Source organism: Eumetopias jubatus, unplaced genomic scaffold, assembly GCF_037043125.1.
Source record: "Eumetopias jubatus isolate StellerSeaLion01/CBP00866 unplaced genomic scaffold, mEumJub1_p1.0 scaffold_9, whole genome shotgun sequence".
Classification (NCBI taxonomy): Eukaryota; Metazoa; Chordata; class Mammalia; order Carnivora; family Otariidae; genus Eumetopias; species Eumetopias jubatus.
The window spans coordinates 68,976,277-68,994,124 of record NW_028274815.1 but is presented as its reverse complement, the minus strand read 5'-3'; positions in this window follow the sequence as shown (position 1 = coordinate 68,994,124).

Here is a 17,848-nt window from a genome sequence, read left to right as displayed (position 1 = left end):
ACTGAAGGTATTGTATAAAATGAGTTGGTTAAGAAAATACAAAGAGCCCAAACCTGGCTGTAGCATTTAGAATAAAAGACACAAGTAATTAAGCTTTGGATTTAATTGAGACATAATATTTATCCTTTTTTTGAAGTACTTCTCTTTCTACAAAATTTGTTTCCTTGAGAACCTATTTAGTCAAGTAATATTGTATCATTTTTACTGGTTAACATATTTGTAATTGTTCTCAAATTGTTTCCTGCTAAGTTTTCTCATTTCAACTGTCTTCATGCACATAATTTTCCTTTAAATGTCTTTTATGAACAATTCTTTATATCTGATGGGTGATAGAGAATGAATTTGTAATTCATTTTTGAATAAGTGAAATAATCTAAAAACTTTTGAAGCAGGTTTACTTACCTGCTTGCAATTTTGTTGAATCATGTTTTTATTTAGAACCTTTGGAAGAATGTTAACTTAGCATTATAAAAATTATTAACTGGTGAAGCTATAAAGAAAACACAGACTCTAGTCACTTTGTCCTAAAAGTACAATCACAAAACCAATGCATTTCAAAGACCTAGCTGCTTCCTTTTGTGATGTCTCCTGAGATCAGAGAATGAAAAAAAAAATCCTCCATAAATATGTATCAAGTATACCTGTTTGATTTATACATTATGCAGACACATTAAGAAAGCAGAGCTGTGTGTAACCTTGCAATAAAAAAAAATACGTTCAACAACAAAAAAAAAACCAAAAAAACAAAACAAATCATTATTTCCAAAAGAAGTAATGGGAAGCATTTTAGCTTTTCATGAAAAATAAAGAATAGCACTATCCTTGAAATTTGGCATTTAGATGTATTTAAATCATTAAGAAGTTATCCTGGCCTTGTTTCTTAAACATTTTGTTCTCTCCGTTAGTTTTTTTCTACAACAAAATTTATCTTTCAACAAGAGGGAATTTTTTAATTTTGTCAAGATGTAAATCCAAATTGTGCCATCAGGATGTAGTTTTGGCATCTTCTCCATAATGTAAGTGAAATAACTCTCTTCACAAGAAGTGGATAGTGCCGGGGCACCTGGGTGGCTCAGGTGTTAAGCATCTGCCTTCGGCTCAGGTCATGATCCCAGGGTTCTGGGATCTAGCCCCAGGTTGGGCTCCCTGCTCAGCAGGAAGCCTGCTTCTTTCTCCCTCTCCCACTCCCCCTGCTTGTGTTCCCTCTCTTGCTGTGTCTCTCTCTGTCAAATAAATAAATAAAATCTTAAAAAAAAAATAAAGAAGTGGACAGTCCCTTTTAGAGGCAGATTTTCTGGGAAACAGTGCACCTTAACATTAGCACTGTTCAGCACTGAGGGAGGTGCTTCACAATGGGTTCTAATGACATTATGTATTTTTTTGCTTTGAGATATTAGTTTGCTTTTAAAATGTTGTGATTTTTTTGATACTTTCATCATTCAAAATATGTCCATTTCTTTCTAATCTTGTATTTATAATTTGTATCTTTTTAAAGGTTTATTTATTTACTTGAGAGAGAGAGCATGAGTGAGCGGGAGGAGTAGAGGGAGAGGGAGAGAGAATCTCAAGCAAGCCTCCCAATGCAGGGCTCCATTTCAGATCTCACAACCTTGAGATTACAACCTGAGCTGAAACCAAGTGTTGGACTTTCAACTCACTGTGCCACCCAGATACCCCTAATTTATATTTTTATATAATGAACACCCACAAAATTGTACAAGTTTAGTTCTCTACAAAACCTGAATCACCCCCTTTTCCTTGCCTAGGACCTTGTCCTGTCATCTGCAGTGGGAAGTGTATGCTCTGGCTAGGGATATATGGTAACTTGGGCTCCTTATCTCAGAATCAGCACTTTTATAGTATTACTGCCTGTTAATATAAGTGTGCTAGCTGGACTAGTAATTGCACTCAAACCAGGGAATAGGGAAATGAATCAATATGATTCTCTTCTAAATGCTGTTATATCAATAATCCCAGTATTTTCCCTTTGCTTATATACTGATTTCCTTATATACTTTGAGAACTCCCAGGAGTTAAGAAGTTTTTGAAAGAAGTTTGTAATACATAATAGAAAGATTAGAAATGAGACCCTGTTTCTTTATTTTTTCTCTTTTATATGGGTTACATTTGAACCCAGAATTCAAGGTGGTTATAAGGACTTCAGGTTGCAGTCTTAAACTCTATTGAAAAAGTGGCCAGGGGGCATCTGGATGACTCAGTTGGTTAAGCCGTTGGCCTCTTTATCTTGGCTTAAGTCATTGGAGCCCTGCCTTGGACTCTCTACTGAGCATGGAGCCTGCTTAAAATTCTCTCTCTCTCTCCCTCTGACTCTCTCCCCCCACCATCACTGCTTGTGTGTGCTCTCTCTCTCTCAAAAAAATTAAGATATAAATAAAAATTTAAAAAAAAAGGAAAAGAAAAAGTGGCCAGTAAAGAGACCATATAAAAAGGCAACAGGCTAATTTTTCCAGAGTACATTGACATTTTCACTATTAATGTCCCTGAATTTTAAGTTTTTTCCTTCTTAGATGGTTGAAGAAAAATAACTACCTTTAAGAAAAAGTTAACTATGAAACAATTATATAAACATTTTACATTTTCCCCTACTTTTATAGAGAGGTCTTAGCAGACAATTTTTCCCCAAAGTACTCAGCAATAAAGTCTGGTGCTAAAAGACAGAGTAGGCTAAATATGAATGAATGTGAAATGCCCTAATTATTTTCTGTGGACTTAATTGATTGAGCTCAGTTTAGGGGTGCCTTTCCTATTGACCAGAAACATGGCTCATTAGACCAACTCACAGAGTGACCTTTTAAAGAGTTTCCAATACATTTGTTTATGTTCCATGTTGCTAAGAATAATGCTATATAAAACTAAATACAATAATTTTGGATAATGTACAGCAGGTTTCATTTTAAATATAATACATGGGATTTTGACTTTAGGTACTTCTCTTTACATTATTTTAGATTTGAATCAAAGATAGCAAATTGCATGCAGAGATTCCTTTCACATGCCAATTCAATAGCCCCGTTTAAACTCAAATATTCCCTATTTTTTTTTTACTTTTGACTGAAGTCATAATAGCATACTTGTGTTTTCTTTGAATTAAGTTCTGCATGTTAACTTTCCTACAGGACTTGAACATATTAGTCTAAGTCTTCATTTTGCTCTGCAGTTAACACAAACATCCATTTAACACACTATGCTTGATTTCCTGTTGAGTTTTGACTTACTGTGTTCTAAACAATAATGGTTAAACAACACTCAGCTTAGTTCAGGTTGAGGATCAACTGAGTCTATACCACGGAAAATATTAAGATAGGGGGATTGAAAAAATGATAAAAGAATATAAGGGATTTTTAAAAGATTTTATTTGTTTATTTGACACAGAGAGAGAGAGCTAGCAAGAGAGAGAGCACAAGCAGGGGGAGTGGCAGGCAGAGGGAGAAGCAGGCTCCCTGCTAAGTAAAGGAGCCAGTGCGGGACTCGATCCCAGGACTCTGGGATCATGACCTGAGCCAAAGGTAGATGCTAAACTGACTGAGTCACCCAGGCACCCCAAGAATTAAAGTTTTTGATACAATTACAGATGACCCTATTTGTTAGTGAATTACTTCCAAAAATAAAATTCGAACTTTTAGAGAGCAATTGTATGATTCTCATAGTATCAGAATGCTTGGAAAAAGTGAGGACTAAACATGCAGTTGTTGATGTGCCTTACGCCTCTAGCGTTTTGTAAGGCTGGACATAATAAGTGCTTAAATTTAGGCCCTGGATCCAGACCATCCAGGGACAAACCTTGCCTCTCATATTACCAGTTGTGTGACACTGAAGAATTTACTCAAGAGAAATGTGCCTCAGTTCTTCCTACCTAAAATGGGAATCATTATAGAACCTGTTACATAGATATGTCTTAGAACAGTGCCTATCAGATAAAGTTTAATAAAGTTTAATAAAGGATGCTATTTTAGTTTTGTTGTTGCTTTGTCATGTTAGGCACACTGTCTCATTTACTCTAGCATTCTATGAAAGTGAAATATGAATCATTACTTTTTAGAATTCTATTTAAGTCACTCAGAGTTATTCATTCATTCAAATGAATCTGAATTTTTCCTTATGTGATTTAAAACTGATTATACTTGAAAATGCACCTTTTATTATAGTATAAAATTATACCAATGAGATATAAAAATGGATAGGTCTAATTTACATTTTTTATTTGGAAAGATAATTACTTTATATCAGAATGATGAAGCTTGACATTTGTTTATTTTTTATCTACATTTATATTTTGCTATTTTCATTTTTATTGTTATTTGCCTTTTAAAATGTGGGGAGAAGTCAACTATTAAAAAATTATATTGAAGAGTGGTATATATAATACCCATTTAAATTTTTTCTTACATTTTATATTTTTTTATGAAATATTAGCACTGTTGATGGCTGATAAAATATCTGAATCAATGTTCTTTCGGTTAAATGCTAGTTAGGTATTATGATCAATGCAAAGTGTTGTTATATAAAAAATAAGATTTTCAGGACTTTTGTTTATAAAATGCTTTCAATGGCTACTCTGATATTTTTAAGATTCCAATGCCAGCATTTTGATATTTCACTTTTTTAACAACAGAGATGAGTGGACTTCTGAAACTAAAACTTGAAATATTCGAAATTATAAATCACTTTATTCCTTATAGGATATTTAACAACACATGGGTACACATGTCCTTCTGCTCTGTGCTGTGTTTCCCAAGATCCGCAAAGTAGGTGTCACTTATTTCCCACCTACAGGTTCCTAATCAAGACCTATAACTTTGATATGCCTGAGATTTAGATATTAAATTTTTCTCTAGGAAATTTTTGAGATCTCTCTTGTGGTACAGCTAATTCAGCACCAATTATTCTTTCTGCTAATCCTACTTTTACTTTTAAGATCCAAATAAATTATGGCCTCTTTCTTTTCCTCTGATTAAACCCCAGGCTTTTTCCTCTACATTTAGTAACTCTGCCTTTAACTTGTTGGATAACAAGCCAAGGACCTCAGCACCTTTCCTTTAAGACAATGGCCCTACCTTCCTCAATATCCAGCCCCTGAAATGGCCAGAATATTGAAAATGAGCTCAGGGCCCCAGTCTTTCCTTCTAGGCCTTGCCAACTACACCCTGTCCCTTCCTGAGTATCTGAGTGTTGTTTGTTCTAAGACTCCAAATTATTAAGTTCTACCTGTATACAATTTTTGCTGTCTGTTCTCTTCGACCTCTTTGGCCCAGGGATTATTCATCATATTCACCACTAACCATATTCTTCCACCAAGCTCTTCTAATAAGAATTTCCAGTACTTAGTAGTTATATACCACCTACTGTTTTAGTGTTTTGTGCATATTAACTTATTTAATCTTCACAACAATTCTAGTAGTGTACAGTTTAGTTTCCCAATGTTATATATGAACAAATGGAGTCACAGAAACATAAGGTAGTATGTACATGGTCAAAAAGTCTACATATAGTAGAGCTGGCTATTGAAAACACATAATCTGACCACAGGATCCATCTGTTTAACTACTATGCTATCATGCCTTCTGATCTGCTTTCCTGCCTCTCTTTTTCTTTCCATCTGGCCTCTGTCATTATCCCTAGCTTGCAGCCCCCTTTTGATAATGCACATTTTTCAAAATGCTAGAGATATGTCTATTAGAAGCTGTAAATGGTAGTCTATCTTGCCCTTAAGCCAGTGCCTCTGTTGTCCTATTTGGGGTGAAAAGCCTTTCTTCAGTTTTCGCACAGATTAGTTGTAAGCAAACATGAGTTTTTCTAATATATGTCAATGTCAGAGTACTTACACAGCACTGGGCATTATTAAGCTATATACATGGGCTTTCTCTTTACTCCTTTTTATTAAATTTCAAAAAAAATTTGATGAATTCCAAAAAAAATAAGGATTATTTTGTTACACCTCAATAAATAATGAACCAGACATTTGCATAATAAGCTAAGTCTTCCAATCATGTTTAATAAATACTACCTTCTGAGTTATCCCTGGACAAAAGATTTTTTCCAACGATTCTTATTGTCTTTGGAGAAGATGTTACCCTTTTCTGAGACTCCAACGTGGGCAGTATTTGGCCAATATCTCTGTAATATTTTGCTACAGAAAAGATGACAAGTTAAATAAATGTCCAATTACTCATGTGATCTACACAAAGGATTACTGTTAGGAAAACTAAGTTGATTCTTTAGAAACTTTACTTATAAAGGTTGTTAGAGATGGCAAATAATGAGATTTAAGTTTCTTGGGACTATAAGAAAGGATACCAGTATGGAGGATAAAATCCCTCAGTTACTATATCTAGTCTTCCATTGACAGAATGATTCTCTCTAATATTGTGAAAGTTGTTTAACCACTGTGAAATAAAGCAGTAGGACTAGATCAATTTAGAAGCCTTTTCCAGCACAAAATTGTATATTCATGATGGCATAAATAGCAGAGGAATATCCTAATTATAGCATTTAGTCAAAAATGGTCTGCCCTTTGGCAGGATAAATGTTGACTATTCATATGATTTCTCTACTTATGCATGCTTTAGGAATATCTCCAATTAAAATTTTTCCTGTGTTGATATTTAAGCATCTTTACTAATTATAATATTTTAAAATAAGGAACATGTACTCTTCAGAACATTTTATATTTTCCAATTTAATCTTCTGCTTTGTAATAATGGAATTTCAGATCAAATACTTCCTAGCTTTAGAAGTCATTCATCAGATACAAAGGATACATTGAACTAGAGGGCAGATGGAGTTGTAATTTTTTACTTTTGATTCTTTCCTTTAGCTTCCCAAGGAAGACTCTGAAGACCATGGTCTTGTTAATCCTGTAGAGTAAGAGTTCCTGCATCATTGGTGATAGTGATGAGTTATATATTTGACAAAAGTTAGGAAGCTTTAGAACCATTTGACAGTAATGACAACTGAAGATAGAAGTGGTTTTCCAGTCCTTTTTCTGGAAACAGAGTAGCAACATCTTTGCTCAAGAATTTCCATCAGAGTAGAAGACCTTTACCCTATTTGTAATTGTCAATATTTTACTCATTCTCTGAAACTCAGTATAAATTATACTCTTTCTCCCAAAACTTTTAGCTAATTGGAATTAAAATCTTTCATGTAGGATACAAAAACAAACAAACCAAAAACAACCCACAAATAAACAAAGAAACCCTGAGATATAAGAGCCATTTAATTGTAATTCTACCAGAGTACATTCTGTAATATATTTTTGATTTATACTTATCTAAATTCTTGTTTTATTCCCACAAGTTGTCAGTAGATGAGGACTGAAAGCCAGAATCAGAAACTGTTGAGTTCTCTGTTTTCAGAGCGCCTAGGGAAGCTCAACTAACATGGTAGACACTTATTCAGTATTGGTAGAATTGGATTCAAGTGATTAAGGGGATGGAAACATTGAGATAGCAGGCACTCTAAATCAACATTTGTGTCCCCTGCCCCCACCTAGGTTGGTTACCTTCAAATTTGCTGGCAGAAGATTTTGCTCCCCTTCTCCCCACAAAAGAAGTTTTTATTCTATTTTGGTTCATCTTCTACCTATAGAACTTAGAATAAGAGAAGCTACTTACTGTGCCAGATGTCTCACTTTCCAATTAATGGTTGAATCAGAAAAAGAACCCGTACTAATTTTGCTCACAACAAATCACTGATCTGCTTTTTCCAAGAATTTACAGTTAAATGGTTGAGATGTGTTAGAAGAGAAAGAAGTAATACAGATGAAAGTTTCAGTTATTTCAGTGATTATTATGTTAATTATGTTAAAGTTATCAAAATAAGCTATGGCGATCATTACCTAAGTATGTGTTATGGATTGAGCTACATTAAGAAAATACATATACAGGAAAAAATAATTTCCAATGCACAGAAAATACAAAAACTATTTGGCATTTCAGCATAAAGTGAAATTGCTGTGGGTTATGTTGTAAGAGAATAAGAAGGTATTGATGCTTAGCCTTGAATAATAGGTAAGAATTACACTGTTAGCTTGGGAGAGTGTAAGTTGATATATCCATTTTAGGCAAAGATAAATTGCAGTTGAAGGTGTTTAATAATCTGTTGGTAAAGTTTTTTGAACATACACAGTTTTAAAACCACCACATTATAACTACCTCTATGAGAAAAGCCTAAGTCAAACACTGAAGGGAATTTAAAAAAGGAGAGTGATGTAAGCTGGATTGATTGAGAATGAAAAGATCCCATCCATGAACAGTACATACCTTAGATAAAGACACATTGGTATTACTGAAGCCAAATGATATTCAGCAGTCTGTGGCTGAGTGGACACCCAACTCAATCTATCTCTATAGAGACATAGACATGTTGCACTGATTAACTGAGCAGAATGTCATATTTCTATGATTTAGATCCTCTAAAAGTATACTTTCAAGTTCAGGGATTTATGCAGCATTTAATTCTAAATGGCCCATTCAGAAGTAGAAAAAAACCAATAAGTATAAATTTAACTGAGAAATTTAACCATGGTAACTGTGAAAAATCACCAAGAAGCAATAGCTCTTAAATTCTGCAATATTATTAACAGCATTAGATATCTGAGGAGGAATATAGAAGTATACCAATAAAATTGAAGTGATCTAGGAATAAAGGTTAGGTAAAAAATGTAGATGTAGAGATTTAGAGTTGAATACATATATCAGCCTTATTGATTGGGTTAAAGTTTGTAGAAAGGAAATCTCACAATTGTAAGAAATCCACTTTTGATATTTAAGAGGCTGTATACAGTTGTTGTATGGAAAAAAAATGGTTCTACAACTTTAATCTATCAAGGCTCACAAATCAAAAGCCAGATACAACTCCAAGGCCATTTTTTTGACACCTTATTTTTCTAACTCTTAATTAGGTACACAACCAGTGGTTATAACTTGGGGATTAATTTGTAAATGATGTAATTATCCTTTGGTAACATTAGGGAGAATATTATGTGCTAAAGCTTTAATTATACTCTTGTGCATTTATCCCACTGAAATCCTATTTAAAAATTGGAATATAATATCTAATGTCAGGAATTAGATTGTCAAGTATTAGATTAGTTACTGAGCCACATGATGAAAAATGCCACTGAACTGTACTTCTGGATTATTGCAGATTTTCAAATTTAAATATTTTTTTTAAAAAGATAACTCTTAAACCCACAATGATATTATTTTATGACCACTAATAGAAATAACATCTACATCTATTTCAAAGAATAGAAACATACCGCTTGCTTATTTGTTGAGCATAACATAGCCATGTTTCAAGCAGAAATTTTATTTAGAACACTCTTGATGTGTACACTCTTATTGTAGAACTTCCCTCTTATGTATCCATTATTTAAAACATGTTTGTCTTCCCAGAAAAATGTAGTAACGTCTTGAGGCTTTTTTTTTTTTCCTTCAGAATGGAATGACTGGACTTGATGCCCTACCTAAATTTTTATCATTACTCATAGCTGAGGAAATCAATTATGCTATTCCACTAGTCTCTGTGTGAATAACAGCATTTTATTTCAGAAACCTGTATCTGAAGTTTTATCTCTAAATGGAACTTGTAACACCCTTCAAAACAAATGACCCTGACCATTAGCTAGATTTTTTGTTTGTTTATACCTAAATGCCTGGCATGTGGTAGGTACAAAATGCATCTTACCTCACCTTCCTCTTTGATTGATTGATTGATTGATTGATTTACTTATTTTAGAAGGGGAGGGGAAACAGGAGAGGCAGAGGGAGATGGAGAGAGAGAATCTTAAGCAGGCTCCACACCCAACACAGAGCCCTACTCTGGGCTGGATCTCACAACCCTGAGATCATGACCTGAGCTGAAATCAAGAGTCGGATGTTTAACCAACTGAGCCACCCAGGCACCCCTTCCTCTTTGTATTTTATATGTGTCCCAGCATGTAACTTTTTTTAAAGATTTTATTTATTTGAGAGAGAGTGAAAGAGAGCACATGAGCAGGGGTAGGGGCAGGGGGAGAAGGATAAACAGACTCCCCGCTGAGCAGGGAACCAGATGCGGGACTCGATCCCAGGACCCTGGAATCATGACCTGAGCTGAAGGCAGATGCTTTACCGACTGAGCCACCCAGGTGCCCCCATCAAGTACCTTTTTAAGCAAGAACATCCCATCCCCAAGAATGCCACTTTTTAAGATGGAAGTTTTTTAAATTTCTGGAAGCACATGACACTTTGGGAAAATCTTCACCTGTAATTTGGATGTTCTTTCAGCATAAAGCTTTTCATTGTTTCGATCATTTTCTATCTAATATCTTTAGTAAGAGGTTGTAGTTCTGTTTTGAAGGGTCCTTGGTCCAAAAGGAGGGGAGGACTGAGGATCAAGGAATAGAGTTTAAAATTGGGTTGGGAGTCAAAACGAGACAAAGACCCCACCAAAAAGGAGAATTACAGACCAATATCCCTGATGAACATGGATACAAAAATTCTCACCAAGATACTAGCCAGTAGGATCCAACAGTACATAAAATGATTTTTCACCATGACCAAGTGAGATTTATTCCTGGGCTGCAAGGGTGGTTCAATATCCACAAGTCAATCAATGTGATACACTACATTAATAAATGAAAGGACAAGAACCATATGATCCTATCAATAGATTCAGAAAAAGCATTTGACACAGTACAGCATCCTTTCTTGATAAAAGCCTTTCACAGTGTAGGCATAGAGGGAACATACCTCGGTATCATAAAAGCCATATACGGAAAGCCCACAGCAAATATCATTCTCAACAGGGAAAAACTGACAGCTTTTCCCCTAAGGTCAGGAACATGACAGGGATGTTCTCTCTCACCACTGTTGTTCAACATAGTACTAGAAGTCCTAGCCACCGCAATCAGACAACAAAAAGAAATAAAAGGCATCCGAATCAGCAAAGAAGAAATCAAACTCTCACTCTTTGCAGACTACATGATACTCTATGTGGAAAACCCAAAAGACTCCACCCCGAAATTACTAGAACTCATACAGAAATTCAGCAAAGTGGTAGGATATAAAATCAATGCACAGAAGTCAGTTGCATTTCTATACACTAACAATGAGATAGAAGAAAGATAAATTAAGGAATCGATCCCATTTACAATTGCACCAAAAACCATAAGATACCTAGGAATAAACCTAACCAAAGATGCAAAGGATCTGTACTCAGAAATCTATGGAATACTCATGAAAGAAATTGAGGAAGACACAAAGAAATGGAAAAACATTCCATGCTCAAGAATTGGAAGAACAAATATTGTTAAAATGTCTATGCTACCTAGAGCAGTCTACATATTCAGTGCAATCCCTATCAGAATCCCATCCACATTTTTCAAAGAATTGGAACAAATAATCCTAAAATTTGTATGTAACCAGACAAGACCTGAATAGCCAAAGGAATGTTGGAAAAGAAAACCAAAGCTGGTGGCATCACAATCCTGGACTTCAAGCTCTATTACAAATCTGTAATCATCAAGACAATATGGTACTGGCACAAAAACAGGCATATAAATCAATGGAACAGAACAGAGAACCCAGAAATGGACCCTCTACTCTATGGTCAATAATCTTCGACACAGCAGGAAAGAATATCCAATGGAAAAAAAACAGTCTCTTCAACAAATGGTGTTGGGAAAATAGGACAGCCACATGCAGAAGAATGTAACTGGACCATTTTCTTACACTATACACAAAAATAGACTCAAAATTGATGAAAGACCTAAATGTGAGGCAGGAATCCACCAAAATCTTAGAGGAGAACACAGGCAGCAACCTTTTGACCTTAGCTGCAGCAACATCTCCAAAGGCAAGGGAAACAAAGCAAAAATGAACTATTGAGACTTTATCAAGATAAAAAGCAACAAAATCAAAAGACATTCTGTAATGGGAGAAGGTATTTGCAAATGTCTTATCAGTAAAGGGTTAGTATCCAAAATCTATAAGAACTTATCAAACTCAACACTGAAAGAAGGGAGGGGAACCCTCTAACACTGTTGGTGGGGATGCAAGCTGGTGCAGCCACTCTGGAAAACAGTATGGAGTTTCCTCAAAAAGGTGAAAATAGAGCTACCCTATGACCAAGCAATTGCATTACTAGGAATTTACCCCAAAGATACAAATGTAGGGATCCGAAGGGGTACATGCACCCCAATGTTTATAGCAGCAATGTCCACAATAGCCAAACTGTGGAAAGAGACCAGATGTCCATCAACAGATGAATGGATAAAGTAGATGTGTATATATATATATATATACACACAATGGAATACTACTCAGCCATCAAAAAATGAAATCTTGCCATTTGCAACGACATGGAGGGAACTAGAAGATATTATACTAAGTGTAATAAGTCAGAGAAAGACAATTATCATACGATTTCATTCATATGAGTGAAAATGGAATTTAAGTGAAAATGGAATTTAAGAAACAAAACAGAGGAGCATAGTGGAGGGGAAGGAAAAATAAAAACAAGATGAAATGAGGGAGGGAGACAAACCATAAGAGACTCTTAATCATAGGAAACAAACTGAGGCTTGCTAGATGGGAGGGAGAGGGGATGATGGGGTACCTGGGGGATGGACATTAAGAAGGGCATGGGATGTAATGAGTGCTGGGTGTCACATAAGACTGATAAATCACTGAATTCTACCTCTGAAACTAATAATACAGTATGTGTTAATTCAATTTAAATAATAAAATAATAAAATAAAATAGTAAAATAAAATAAAATTGGGTTGCGAGTGAGATAAGAGAGTTCCAGGGTTGGGGAAGGATTCCATTTATAGTAGAGTCTAGATTTGACAAAAGGGGCTGGGACATTTGAATCTGTTGAACGCTTGTTGAAATTTTTTTTAAGAGGCATGCGCATTTTTTTATGTTATGTTAATCACCATACATTACATCATTAGTTTTTGATGTCGTGTTCCATGATTCATTGTTTGAGTATAACATACAGTGCTCCATGCAGTACGTCCCCTCTTTAATACCCATCACCAGGCTAACCCATCCCCCGTCTCCCCTCCCCTCTAGAACCCTCAGTTTGTTTCTCTGAGTCTGTACGTAGTCTCTCATGGTTCGTCTCACCCTCCGATCTCCCCCCCTTCATTTTCCCCTTCCTGCTACTTTCTTTTTTTTTTTTAACATATAGTGTATTATTTGTTTCAGAGGTACAGCGCTTGTTGAATTTGAAGGGTTGTAATGCCTCCCATGTTTCATCAGCTAGTATGTCTGTTAATATTGAAAAATAATCTTGGTCATGGCTTCAATTACATTCCTTCCATTTAAATTAATGTACTATTTAATCATGTTTGAATAAACACGATTTTAGGGATCCATCTCCAGAGGTATATTATGGATATATTGTTTTACTGTTATTAGCAATAGGTTTGTTTTGGTATCAGCATACCTTCTTTGCCATTTTTCTCCTTAGCTGATGATGGGTCTAGTCATGAGGAGAATGATTATGAGGTTTATCAGCAAAATCATTATTGATCACCTATTAGGTACCAGATACTGTAATAGGTGCTAATAACATTTATAATAATACCCCTATGCAGCTAGCAGAATAAAACATAAAACAAATAGATAAATAAAATATATTGAAATGCTTGCTGTGTGAAGGGATTCTCTTTGGTTTGCTGTATTTTATGATATGCATCAGGGAGGATTTTCTCAAGAAGAGAGACATCTGAGCCTGTTTTGTTTTTTAAGATTTTTTTTTAAATTTATTCATTTGAGAGAGAGAGAGAGACAGGCAGACAGACAGAGAGAGCATGAGCAGGGGAGAGAGGCAGACGCAGAGGGAGAAGCAGACTCCCTGATGAGCAGGGAGCTGGATGTGGGACTCCATCCCATGACCCTGAGATCAAGACCTGAGCTAAAGGCAGATGCTTAACCATCTAAGCCACCAAGGTGCCCCCCAAGCTAAGTTCTGGAGGAGGAAAAAAGATATTCGGGAGAATGTGTAAGGGCAAGAATGTCATAGGCAAAGGGACAGGCTTGGGCAAAGAAAGGGGAAGAAAGATCATCATGTGTTTGGGAACCTGTAAGTGATTCAGTTTACCTAGAATTCACAGTTTCAGCAGGAACGTGGAAAGAGTTGATATTAAGGGAAAAGAAGTCTTCCTCCCTCCCTCCCTCCCTCCCTCCCTCCCTTCCTCCCTCCCTTCCTCCCTACTTCCCTTCAATTTTGTTCAGCAGATTAACAAGCATCCCTACCAAATACCAGTTTGAAGTCAAAGAATCAGCTCTGATCCTTATCTTTCTGGGGTCATAGGATCCCCTAAGATCCTCATTAATGCAATTGCTTCTCATTTTTTCTCCACTTTCTTGCTCTTTCACCTAAATGTGATTTATATACAGAAAAGTAATTGAAAACTGTCTAGTTTTTGTCAACTAAAAAAAAAAGATTATTCTGTATCTTATGAGATATTTGCAGCTGATCAAGTTTCTTCTATTCGTAAGTTCTCAAACCACTTTCCTGTAGATGGGATTTAGCTCTGTTCTATAACAATGCACAGTGAATTTCTCATTTGCCCTTAAGCTCCTTGGCCCAGTGACACTCCACTTTAAGTTTAATCAGACAGAAAAATCACAAAAGCCCCAGTCTCAAGTGACCACTTTGACCTTTTTTTCCTGAAATGATGAAGAGAAGAAATTTCCCTATTTTGTGCAGTCAGTGTGTGATTCTCCACACACCTGTTGTACTGTGTTTGTTTCAAATCCAGGGTGACACAGGTTAATGCCATCTTTGTCAGTGGGAAAACCAGCACTATGCTTTGTGGCCACTATAAGCAATCATTTCTAGTAGCTCTCTCCCTGAGGGTATAATTTTCATCAGGGGTTTTTGGAAGAGAGGCAAAAAAAGGTATGAGAAAGACTCAGAGATCTGCTTAGTAGGGCTTGACTAAGTAAAGAATTGGATTTGGCTCATTTCTTAAAGCCATGGTTCTTGAGCAGCAAGTATTCTTAAGACAAGAAGTCAGATTTTTCCTTTGACTGGTCTCCAGAAATCATGTGCATCCTGAACCTCTCATCATCCCACAAATTTGTGGCTGGGCTTTTCAATTAATGATGTAACACCCATACAGATATGTTGCCTTGTTTATTGGTTATAGGAAATCCAGGGTACTCTAAGGCTACTTATTATTATTATATTATTATAATTATTAAATTTCAGCTTTATTGAAGTATAATTGATATGTAAAATTATAAGATATTTAAAGTGTAAATCATAGTGACTTGATGTATGTACACATTGTGAAAGGACTTCCACCATCCAGTTAATTAACAAATCCATCAACTCACATATTTATCTTTTATTCTTTCTTTCCCCTTTTTTTTTTTTTTTTTGGTGAGAACATTTAAGTTCTGCTCTCTTAGAAAATTTCAGTTACAGAACATAGTATCAACTCTAGTCACCATGTTTCACGTTAGATCCTCAGATCTATTCATTGTATACCTAAAAGCTGTACCCTTCTACCAAACTGCCCCTTTTTCCCCACCCACCAGCAACCACTTTTTTACTCTTTGATTCAGAGTTTGACCTCCTTTGTTTTTTATTCCACATATAAGTGATACTGCGCTGTATTGGTCTTTTTTCATCTGGTTTATTTCACTTAGCATAATGCCCTTAAGGTCTTTCCATGTTGCCATAAATGATAAAATTTCTTTCTCATGGTTGAATAATATTACAATATATACACCTTCTTTACACACTCACTCGTTGATGGACACAAGTTATTTCCATATTTTGGCTATTGTGAATAATGTTGCAATGAACATGGGAGTGCAAATAACTCTTCAATATCCCCTTTGAATTTCCTTTAGATACATACCAGAAGTGAGATTACTAGATCATATGGTAGTTCTATTTTTTTTTTTATTGTTTGAGGAACCTCTAAATTGTTTTCCACTGTCGATGCACCAGTTTATATTCCCATAAGCAGTACCCAAGAGTTCCCCTTCTCCACTTCCTTGCCAACATTTATCTCTAACTTTAAAAACAAACAAACAACCAAACAACCGTTCTAATAGTTGTGAGAGTTCATTGTGGTTTTGGCTTGTATTTCCCTGGTAACTAGGGATGTTGAGCACCTGTTCATTTGCATGTTGGCTAGTTGCATGTCTTCTTTGGAAAAACGTCTATGTAGTTCCTCTAACAATTTTAAAATCAGATTGGTTATTTTCTATTGAATTATATGAATTCTTTATATAGTTTGGATATATCAGATATAGAATTTTGAAATATTTTCTCCCATTTAGTAGGTTGTTTTTTCATTTTGTTGATGATTTCCCTATGGTACAGGATCTTTTTAGCTTGATGTAGTCTCACTTGTTGCTTTTCCTTTGTTGCCTTTGTTTTTGCTCTCAATTATTAAAACAAAAAAAGTCATTACCAAATCAAGATAAAAGCTAAACAGGTATTTGCAATGCAATAAAGGTTAAAACTAACATTTAAGTTTACCCACTGAAAAAGCAATTAAAAAGAGATGCTGATTTATCATCACAACTAACATAAGAAATGCTTTATACATGTATGGTTGAAGAAGCTGAAGAAGATGTGAAACGAAATCAGCATAAACTGGGTTATCAAGGAGATATGATTAAATTGTGATTGTCACTAAGAACATTTAAGTCTAATCCATATAACTATAATTGTATGAAAGAATATTTTTAAACAGAAGTGAATGAACTCAAGAAATTTTTAACACCTTCCATAAGAAAAGAGTACCTCACTCAGGTGGTAGGAATGAGTGGTCCATTTAGGAGGTTTATACCTATCATAAAGATGGTTGCTTTGAGCTATCATATTTTAAGTCCCTAGAGATTAATAGCATTCTTCTGGTTTAGAGCCTATCAGGCAAAGTTTGAATTGCATTGTCTCCCCATAGAATTTCTGTATGTGTAGACAATTATAACCAGCCCCACCAGCAACCATTAATTTTCACGATGAATTAATACTTGATATTTACTTGTACATTACTCATCTGTATAAATGAAAGTAAGTCTGAAGTGGCATGACACACAGAGAAAAATTAAATGTATGCACTTGAGATGCTACAAACAAGGCCCAAGCATGTCTTCAACACAAAGTAATATCAATCTATTGGCTCTCTTTAGAAGGGACAGTTTCCTCAGATTGTTTCCTAGTTTTACAGCATGGCCCTTCAAATGCAAAAGCAATGATCAGGACAGGTAGGAGAAAGAGAAACTAGGGAAGAGAGACTTTAGAAGAGAAAATGACTTAGTGAACCAACTATGTTGGGTCCACATTTAAATTTGTGAACAATGCCTCTATTTTGTCACAATTAAAGCAGATAGAACTTAAATAATTTATTTTGCAAGCTATTTTTCAAAAAGGCAGCCAATCTGGTTATTTGGGTGAACTTGAACTCCTCCTGTCTTCTGATCATAAGCAGTGTGTGAACATGTGTTGAATAGTGTGTATGTGCTAGTGTGTGTGTGTGTGTGTGTGTGTGTGTGTTTAAGAACATTTTTATAGATAAACCTTTTGTACAATGGAATATAAATGAGCGAACTAAGGAGATGTTCCCTGTTTGGGTAAAAAAAAAGTGTACATTTCCTTGTTCAAAAAGTGTTAAGCTTGTTTCTATATAAATACATATACATATATATATTTTTAACTGAACATTAAAATAAAAATGTTATCACTGATTCCAGATATTATGTGTTCATGTGAAGGAATACAGAATTATCCAAGGACTCATTTCTACTATAAAACTTGCCCAGAGAGCTCTCCTAACACCCATATATATATTTCCTAAATAGGG